The following is a 10984-nucleotide window of genomic DNA, read 5'->3' on the forward strand; positions in this document are numbered from 1 at the left end:
TCTGGCTAAAGGTTTATCAATTTTGCTTATCTTCTCAAAGAACCAGCTTTTAGTGTTATTGATCTTTGCTATTGTTTTCTTTGTTTCTATTTCGTTTATTTCTTGAGTCTTTTATCTATTTGTTTGGTTTTGCCCAGTCTTATTTGCAGCCTGTGGGAACTTTAGTTGCCACAGGCAAACTCTTGTTTGTGGCATGTGGGATCTAGCTCCCTGGGCAGGGATCAAACCCAGGCCCCCTCCATTGGGAGTGTGGAGTCTTAGCCACTGGACCACCAGAGAAGTCCCTATTTCATTTATTTCCACTCTGCTCTTTATGATTTCCTTCCTTCTACTAACTTTGGTTTTTTTGTTCTTCTTTCTCTAGTTCCTTTAGGTGTAGGGTTAAATTGTTCATTGGAGATTTTTCTAGTTTCTTGAGGTAGGATTGTATTGCTATAACTTTCCCTCTTAGAACTCCTTTTGCTGCATCCCATAGGTTTTGGGTCATCGTGTTTTCTTTGTCACTTGTCTCTAGGTATATGTTAATTTCCTTTTTTATGTCTTCAATGATGCCTTGGTTATTTACTAGTGTATTGTTTAAGCTCCATGTGTTTGTGTTTTTTAAAGTTTTTTTCCTGTAATTGATTTCCACTCTCATAGTGTTGTGGTTGGAAAAGGTGCTTGATACGATTTCAATTTTCTTAAATTTACTGAGGCTTGATTTGTGACCCAAGATATAATGTATCCTGGAGAATGTTCCATGTGCACTTGAGAAGAAAGTATTCTGCTGCTTTTGGATTGAATGTCCTATAAATATCAATTAAATCTGTCTGATCTATTGTGTCATTAAAACTTGTGTTTCCTTATTAATTTTCTGTCTGGATGATCTGTCCTTTGGTGTAAGTGAGGTGTTAAATACACCCACTATTACTGTGTTTCTGTTGTTTTCCCCTTTTATTGCTGTTAGCATTTGCCTTATGTATTGAGGTGCTCCTATGTTGGGTGCATAAATATTTATAATTGTTATATCTTCTTCCTGGATTGATCCCTTGATCATTATGTAGTGTCCTTCCTTATCTCTTGTAACAGTCTTTATTTTAAAGTCTATTTTATCTGATATGAATATTGCTACTCCAGCTTTCTTTTGATTTCCATTTGCATAGAATATATTTTTCCATCCTCTCACTTTCAGTCTGTATGTGTCCCTAGGTCTGAAGTGGGTCTCTTGTAGACAGCTCGGATATGGGTCTTGTTTTTATATCCATCCAGCCAGTCTGTGTCTTTGGTTGGAGCATTTAATCCACTTACATTTAATGTAATTATCGATATGTATGTTCCTATTACCATTTTCTTAATTGTTTTGGGCTTGTTTTTCTGGGCCTTTTTCTTTTCTTTTGTTTCCCAACTAGAGAAGTTCCTTTAGCCTCTGTTGTAAAGCTAGTTGGGTGATGCTGAATTCTCTTAGCTTTTGCTTGTCTGTAAAACTTTTGATTTCTCTGTCAAATCTGAATGATATCCTTGCTGGGTAGAGTAATCTTGGTTGTAGGTTTTTCCCTTGCATCACTTTAAATACATCCTGCCACTCCCTTCTGGACTGCAGAGTTTCTGCTGAAAAATCAACTGATAACCTTATGGGTATTCCCTGGTATGATATTTGTTGCCTTTCCTCTGATGCTTTCAGTATTTTTTCTTTGTATTTAATTTTTGATAGTTTGATTAATATGTGTCCCAACGTGTTTCTCCTTGGGTTTATCCTGTATGGTATTCACTGAACTTCCTGGAGTTGATTGACTATTTCCTCTCCTACGTTAGGGAAGCATTCAACTGTAATCTCTTCAAATATTTTCTAAGACCCTTTCTCTTTCTCTTCTTCTTCTGGGACCCCTATAATTTGAGTGTTGTGTTTATTGTTGTCCCAGATGTCTCTGTGACTGTCCTCAATTCTTTTCATTCTTTTTTCTTTATTCTGTTCTGTGGCAGTTATATCCACCATTCTATGTTCTAGCTCGCTTATCCGTTTTTCTGCCTCAGTTATACTGCTATTGATTCCTTCTTTGGATCATCTTTACTGTTATTACTCTGAATTTTTTTTTCAGCTAAATTGCTTATTTCCTCTTCATTTTTTTGGTATTTTGGGTTTTTACCTTCCTCCTTCATCTGCAGCATATTTCTCTGTATTCTCATTTTGTTTAACTTACTGTGTTTAGGGTCCCCTTTCTGCAGGATGCAGTAGCTAGTTCCTCTTACTTCTGGTGTCTGCCCCCAGTGGGTGAGTTTGGTCCAGTGGCTTGTGTAGACTTCCTGGTGTGGGGGACTGGTGCCTTTGTTCTATTGTGTGGAGCTGGATCTTGTCCCTCTGATGGGCAGGGCCATGTCAGGTGGTGTTTTTCGGGGTGTCTGTGAGCTTAGTATGATTTTAGGCAGCCTGTCTGCTAAGGGTGAGATTGTGTTCCTCTCTTGCTAGTTGCTTGGTGTGAGGCATCCAGCACTGGAGCTTGCTGGCCATAGGGTGGAGCTGGGTCTTGGTGTTAAGATGGAGACCTCTGGGAGAGCTCTCGCAGATTAATATTCCCTGGGGTCAGGAGTACTCTGGTGGTCCAACATCCTGGGCTCAGCTCTCCCACCTCAGAGTCTCAGGCCAAACCCCTGGCCAGAGCACCAAGAACCTGCAAGCTCTATGGTTCAGAAGAAAAGAAAAAAAAGAAAATGAACAGACAAATAAAACCCCGAGATAAATGGTAAAAGCAAAACCAAACAGATGAAAACACACAAAGAAATACACATACAAACACACACACACAAACAGAAAACAAGAAAGATGAGAGCAACCAAACAGTAAGTGAATCCCAAAATGAAAACAAATAATAAAACTAAATTAACAAAAACAAAAAACCAAATACAAATCAAGAGCAGAAAGTAAACTAAAAAAAGGCAAAGAAAGCATAAAACAAACACACAAAAAGATTAAAAAAGGAAAAGAAAGAAAACAAAAGGAAAAAACAAGAAAAAGTAATGTAAAAATAGAAAAATATAGAATATAGTTTGAAAAAGATAACAACAAAGCAAAACAAAGGGAAAAAACAAGTAAAAATATAACGAAAAAGTAAATAGAAAAAAATAAAAAATGTACTACAAATAAAAGCATAAAAAAGAAAAGAAATAAATTAAAATTAGAAGAATAATAAACACCAGAACAAAATGAAACAAAAACTAATAGTAATAATAATAGTATTTTCCTGGGGCCTCAGCTGTCAGTGTCCTTGCCATTATAGTGAGCCACAGCCAAACCCTGCCTTCCCAGGAAATCCTCCAATATCTCTAGGTCAGTTTCCGGATCTACTCTGGGGCCATCTGAGACTCTGACCTGGCCCAAGTCCTGCATGTACTTGCCCCCAAAGTGCACGGTTGCCCCCAATGTCCACAGCCTCAGGTGTGGGAACACTCATTGTCTATTCAGATATTCCACAGATGCAGGGTTTACCATGTTGATTGTGGGAATTAAATCTGCTGCTTCTGTGGCTGCATGGAGAGATTTCCCTTCCTCTTCTTTGGTCGCACTGCCCCAAGGGTTCAGCTTTTGTTTAGGACCCGCCTCTGCATGTGGGCCACCCTCAGGCATCTGTTCCCCGCCCAGGTGAGAGGGGGCAAAAGCAGCGGCTGATTAGCACACACTTGCTCACTCAGGCTGGGGAGAGGGAGGGATACGGCAGTCACAGTTGGGATGTGTGGGGAGTGCGTGCAGCAGCAGAGGCTGGCAGGAAGTTGCAAAGCCTGAGGCACACCATGTGCTCTCCTGGGGAAGTTGGCGCAGGATCACAGGATCCTCAGCGGCGGGCTGTGCAGGCTCCAGAAAGGTGTGGGCAGTGACCTGCACTTCCTCACAGGACCCTTGGTGGCAGTGGTGGCAGCGGTAGAGGACTCACCTCTGGGGTCTGAGATAGCAGCCTTAGCTCACACCCACCCCTGGAGCTCATGTAGGTGGTACCCTGCTGTCTGTGAGTGCACGGAGAAAGAAGCTCCTAAGGCAGGCCTGCCCCTCTCATGCACCCCCCAACAATGGTCCGTTGCCTCTCTCGTGGGCCCAGGCTTCTTCCCACACTCCCTCAGCTGTGTCATACTAGCCCCGTCAGGCTGTCTTCACACAGCCAACCCCATTCCTCTACCTGGGATCTGACCTCTGAAGCCCAAGCCTCAGCACCCAGCTCCCACCTGCCTCGGTGGGCAAGCCAACAAGCATCTCAGGCAGGGGAATGCTGGTCGGCACTAATCCTCTGTGCATGATTCTCTCTGTTTTGCCCTCTGCACCATTACTGTGCTCTCCCCTGAGGCTCTGAAGCTCCTCCCATGCCCGGTCCCCACCAGTGAGGGGGCTTTCTAGTGTGTAGAAACTTTTCCTCCTTCATAGCTCCCTCCCAGAGGTGCAGGTCCCATCCCGATTCCTTTGTCTCTTTTTTTTTTTCTTTTTTCTTTTGCCCTACCCAGTTAAGTGGAGATTTTCTCAGATTTGGAAGTCTGAGGTCTTCTGCCAGTGTTCAGTAGTTGTTCTGTGGGAGTCATTCCACTTGTAGATGTATTTTTGATGTGTCTTGGTCTCCTACTGAATGACATTCAATTCCTATCGTTCTTGTAAGTAATTTCTTGAAGTTTGTTGGAAAAATATCCAAAGATTTTTAATTTTCTCTCCCCCAGTATATAAGCAAGTAGGTCAACAATGCCTGCTGTTAACCTCTTCTTCACAGGAAAAGAAAGTCCATTATGAAGTTCTGCACCTTTGCAGATAGGTAGAGAATGCGGGGAAATACACACAATCTGCTGTAAGTTCCACATTTATTTGGTCAGTGATCTTAAACACAACAGGAGCAAAGTAGCAACACTAAGCAGGAGCCAGTGGAGCGTATCTGGTAGACTTCTCCATAACTTTGGCTTCCTTATGAGGCACATAGCTGTTGGCTCAGAAAGAATCTTGCCTATCCTAAGAGAGACACAGACTTACGTCACTATTTAGGAAAAATCTACATTAAAAAAGTTGCAAGTCACAGTGGAGCAGTTGCAAGTCACAATAAAGCAATAAGCTCATTCAAAGGGAAGAAACAAAATTGATGCTCACAAGTCTCTGAACAATTTCTTTGCTTTCATCTTTTCAGTGCCTTGAAAACCCTGACTCTGCAAGTTTAAACCAAGAATAAATTCAACAGCATTTTACTCTGCAGCATTTCTAGAGAAACATGGAAGAGTTCTTGGAAATGCTACTTTTGTTAAAAATCAATAACTGTAAAATATTTCCTAAGTAGGCAAGCCCCCATTTTTTGATCACTGCTATATCTCTGAGCCCCATTCTATGCTGTAACATAAAATACAGTTACATCGCCTCCTTGGTATCTCCCTTTAACTTTTTAAGAAAAATATAAACTTCCGTGCTATTCACTTTGAACTCATGCTTATTTAGAATTTTAGCTTTAGTTTCTTGTGTTGCCTTTAGTTTTTATTAATTTTGTGATTATGTGAGAAACTTTAGCCTGCCAATAAAATAAGGTGCTAAGATAGTACATTGTGGGAACTGCAGTCTTGCTGTAATTTCCTTCATCGAGATTCAACAATGAACCTTCAGGTCATTTTCAAATGTGTTCTTAAAATTTAATTTCCTTTGCTTTTGGTAGTAGCATGAAACTAAGATATTCCAGTTAAGTAAGGTCATTTTATTAGTACACTTTATATGTTCTTCAGCTATAGTGAGGTACTTTGCAGTACTTTGAAATGTGCTGAGCTTGAGTGCAGCCTGAAGACTAAAGCAGATACAAAAAGCAGTGGTTTTTCAAGTGTTACAGAGTGATGGGACCTGGGACTGAGCCTGATTTTAGTAATGGTTTTAGTATTTTTCTTTCTGCAACACATTCAATGCAATCATGGTAGATAGATTCTGGGTAAAACATACAAATGTATACAGAAAAATGTCAATGCTGTTACTTTTATCCTCATCCAATCAGTGAATTTTTCTGTGTACTAACCTTGAACTGCAGAAGGAAAGGCAAATAGATCACCGTTACTTTTGAACCTCCAGTTAAAAAATCAAGAGAAAAGCTTTCCCTGAATTATTCTGAAATCCATAATACTCATCTTTTTTTTTTTTTTTTTTTTTTTTTTTTTGCTGTATGCGGGCCTCTCACTGTTGTGGCCTCTTCCATTGCGGAGCACAGGCTCCAGACGCGCAGGTTCAGCAGCCATGGTTCACTGACCCAGCCGCTCCATGGCATGTGGGATCTTCCCGGACCGGGGCATGAATCCGTGTCCCCTGCATCAGCAGGCAGACTCTCAACCACTGCACCACCAGGGAAGCCCCATAATACTCATCTTTGAATCACTAATCGTGCTATCAATAGATTTCTTGAATTAAAAAGAGTTTTTTCCCCTTTCCAATGGAAACAAAACATTTCAAGAGTGTGGTCAAGGTAGAGCTGATGAGTGTTTGCTCTTGCAATTCTAAAGACTTTTTTGCTCTTATTTCTTTTGATATTTATTTCTTGGAGCATAAGGAGTCAGGTGCTCAAAATATGTGAAAGATAAGGCAACATGACCTACCATGTCCTTTACTTCATTGAATCAAAGACTGATTAGCACCAGAACTGAAACCATGGTTTTGTTTCTGTTTGTTTGCTTGATTTTGCCTAGTAATCAACTATACTTGACTGCTTTGATTTTTAAATCATCTTGTCCTTCAGATTATTGGATTTTCCTAATCAAGTTGAAGTTCAGCAGTCTTCACAATATGTCAGAAAAATTCCCATGATGTCAGTCACCACTGCCTTAGACTATTTGTCATGCACTCTAAGTAACCAGACAGAAAAATCTAATTTTCCATTGTATGAACCAGCAATATATATCTGAAATTCAGCAGATTGGCATTACCTGGTACAAATTCAGAGGATTATATTCAGATTCTTTTCTGACTCAGGTCCAGTGATGAAATCCTAGTATATAAATATCTGTTATCTATATCTGAAGGCAGACTCAGAATTCATCATAGAGTGCAAAACAAGAAAGATGAATATATTCACATTACATTTATCCTTAGTGAAAATGTTTAAGTGAGATAGTTGAAAATGACACTGCAGCCACTAGATGAAATTCAGATTAGTGATTATCCAGAAGATCATGTGGACTCTGTATAAACTGGATAAATTAAACCTAAAGAAACAAAAACTTGAGAGCCATGATATCTGTTTTCAAAGGATTGCCCACTGAAAGAAGAGTTAGATTTATTTTATTTTTCTTTAGAAGATAGAAGCACACCAGATTGTGGCAGGTTATTGAATGCTGAGTTTGGCTTAATAAAAAAAAAAATTGTGAATAATTAGAGGTAGTCTGTAAGTCTGCCTGAACCAGCAGTGAGTCTCTGTTATTGAAAATATTTTAGAGTCTGAATGACAATCTGCCAGGGATGCTGGACAGAGAACTCTTGATCTGGCAGGGATCTGGATTTGTCACTTTTAAGGTTTATTCCAACCCTGGTTCTGTTATATTCACCCTGGAATAAATAGTCAGCACCATCGCCTCCTTTCTAGACCTCTCATTTCCTTTTGTTTACCATAGGATAATACACAAAGAAGGGAGAAAAGAAGCCCAAATTCAGCTGTTAGTTGGGCTGACCCTGTTAGTGAAATCTCATAAACATTTTTTTCCATACTCCTCCTTAGCTGCTTCTGGGACCATCTTTTTATGAATATGATTCCCAGATTCTCTCACCCAATTTTCATTTGGCTATTCCTTAATCTTTTCTGAGGTCATGAGTGTTTACTCTCTCTATCCTTCTGTCAGCCTTACTTAATATAACTATTGGCCATCTAAGAGTATGAAGTTAGAAACTTCTGTTTTCATTTATGGAAAAAAATTGCTTTTGAATGAAGCAGGTTATGTTTGACTTCTCAGCAACCTCAGTGCCCTCAAGTTCAAGGCAAGGGATGGAAAGTGATATATTTAATGCCCAGCATCAAATGAGCCAAAGAAAAGCAAACACACAATTGTTTTTCATTAAATATATCCCTAATCCAAAACTTTTCAAAATAGTTATCCGTGGTCAAATAAGTTTCAGAAATATTTATAATACTCATATTTAACAGTGAGCATTTACTAAGTGTATGTATCGGTCAGGTTTAGAGCTTTATATACATTATTTCATTCTCAATTTTCCTATGAAGCAAAAGTTATTACTGGTCTTATTTCATAGATGAAGAATCCGAGGCATTTGCCACTTCCGAGGTACTGAATGGTAGTGCCAGGAATTCAGCAGAGCATGTATAACCCTGTGTCTTCACTAGAAGACTGCTCAGTGACCTAAATGCACATTTGTGGTTTATTAATCTTCACACAGGAGAAATAGCTTATCAGCTCTGTTCCAGAAGTGTTTGACTACAGGGCACTTTAATGATACATGATGAGAGATTAGTATTTTGAGAAATACCATCTTAAATTACATTTTATCTGTATCACTAGTAACCTTGGTCTCTTTTATTAGACATCATTTCAATAGAGGAAAATTTTCTAACTAGAAGAATCTCCATTGTGACTTGCAAGAGGATGTTGTGAAATGCTGTTTGAGATCAGTTTTTATTACTGGAAGTTAGCAAATCAGGCAGAAATTATAGTGGAAATAGCAGCATGTTCAGAACAAAGTTCTGTGTGAGTGATAATGAATGACTGCTGTTCGGGATGAGTTTGGAATGGTTTCTTATGCAGCAAGAAATATAGAGATAATACATCTGAGTTTTGCAGGACTCTGTATTTCAGGGGTGCCAGATATCTCATAATACCAAGGATGTTACCTCAGCCATAGGGCTTGTTGAACTTCTCCAAAATCTGATAGTAGAGAAAGTTCTAATGAGAGGTGGCGTGGGTGATATGGTCATACAGTGAGGGGAAAAGAACTACTTCTGCAATTTCTGGGTTGTTGAGAGATTCTGCACATTTTTCTTAGGCCCAAAGTTGGATTCTGGAAATAGATGAGCTTGGAGGCTACTGGAAATTGCCACAATATGGACAAAAATGAGTTGCATCTGAGATTGCAGTATCATGTCTCATGCTGGAGATGAAGTTGAATTTTATGCAGGATGAAAAATGCATTTGTGAGACGCTTGGGATATACTACCCGTGCAGACAATGAGCTTAGTAAGAGCTGATAACCGATGGAAAGGGAACAACAACCTTACCACCATGTACATACAATGCTCATGTAAGGAAATAGTAATTGCAACTACAAGAAAGGACAGGCAACTTAACAAGGGCTGTTCCCCCTTCTCTGATACAACTCCAGAGAAGCAAGCATAGTAAACAAGGAGGGGGAAAATCCTACCATATTTACCTCCATCTCAGCCCAAGTTTCACGAGTAAGAAAGTTATTAGCAAGACTAATAAATTGGTATTGGTAGGCAGAATGAGGAGGACTTTGCATCCAATATAAAATTAAAATATAATCTGTACTAAATAGTTTTAATAACTGAAAGTACCCCCAGAGTGATGGAAAGTTTCTAAACGTTTGTTAATGAAGCTCACCATGAAGGATAAAAGAAAATTCTTAAAGCACCATCGGTAGCAACTACCGGAAAAATAAAAAATGTTTTGTGTATATATTTCAATAAATTGAGATTCTTCAAATTGATTAATAAATTTTGATTAAATCTATTTAGTGGTCCTGAACAGATCTGTCCTTGAGATTGTTCAGCACAATTTGGGGAATTTGACAAAATGGTCTGATTCTTCCTTTAAAAAAAAAAAAGAATCCGAGCCCCGGGCAGCTTGCGAGTTCAGGGTCCCTGTGCTGCGGGTTTCTCTATTTTCAGGGGCGCCGACATGTCCTCTCCGCCTCGTGCATCAGGCCGCGCGTGGTTGTGCGCTCTGGGACTCTTTTCGGGGCTGTCGGAAGCCCACAGCTGGCACTGCCCTCCGCCCTCCCTACCAGTAGGTCGATTCTCGTAGTAGCAGCCGGAGGGGAAAGGGCTGTGTGCTTTCGTTGCCCGCCGAAGTCACTGTGATCCTGTTAGATATCGAAAGTACCACAACCCCGATTGCTTTCGTGAAGGACATTTTATTTCCTTACATCAAAGATAATGTTAAAGAGTATCTGCAGACACATTGGGAAGAAGAGGAGTGCCAGCAGGGGGTCAATCTTTTGAGGAAACAGGCTGAAGAGGACTCCCACCTGGACGGGGCTGTTCCGATCCCAGCAGCATCCGGGAATGCGGTGGGTGACCTGCAGCAGATGATCCAGGCTGTGGTAGTTAACGAGTGCTGGCAGATATCTCTGGACCGGAAGACCACGGTGCTGAAACACCTGCAGGGCCACATGTGGAGGGCAGCATTCAAATCTGGGAGCATGAAAGCAGAGTTCTTTGAAGATGTGGTTCCAGCAGTCAGGAAATGGAGAGAGGTGGGAATGAAGGTGTGTATCTATTCTTCAGGGACTGTAGAGGCACAGAAACTGTTATTTGGGCATTCTACAGAGGGAGATATTCTTGAGCTTGTGGACGGTCACTTTGGTACCGAGATTGGACACAAAGTGGAGAGTGAGAGTTATCGAAAGATTGCCAGCAGCATTGGGTGCTCAGTCAACAACTTGTTTCTGACGGACGTTACCCGAGAGGCCAGTGCTGCTGAGGAAGCTGACATGCATGTAGCTGTGGTGGTGAGATCTGGCAATGTGGGGTTAACAGATGATGAGAAGACTTACTTCAGCCTCATCACATCCTTCAGTGAACTGTACCTGCCTTCCTCAACCTAGAGGAGGAGTTCTAAGGAAGAACAAACTGTCTTCACAGAGTTGTCCCTGTAGTCTAGTTTTATTCTAATGGTAAAAGTAATTTACTTAAAAAATACATATATACACATACCTAAAGTAAGTGTGTGTATGTTCAAATTACCATTCACAGGCACGTAAGTGGGAAAAAGAATCTCAGTTCAGTGAAAAGGAAACTTATTTAAAGATGATGCTTTGTATGTAGAAATTGTTTGAAACCAC

At 40.3% G+C, this 10984-nt stretch overlaps 1 pseudogene; it reads left to right on the plus strand.

The window, feature by feature from the left end:
- The first annotated feature begins 10228 nt into the window (after nt 1-10228).
- On the plus strand, nt 10229-10747 carry LOC132422455 (enolase-phosphatase E1 pseudogene; annotated as a pseudogene).
- The last annotated feature ends 237 nt before the right edge of the window (nt 10748-10984 follow it).

This window comes from Delphinus delphis, chromosome 3 (assembly GCF_949987515.2).
Source record: "Delphinus delphis chromosome 3, mDelDel1.2, whole genome shotgun sequence".
NCBI lineage: Eukaryota > Metazoa > Chordata > Mammalia > Artiodactyla > Delphinidae > Delphinus > Delphinus delphis.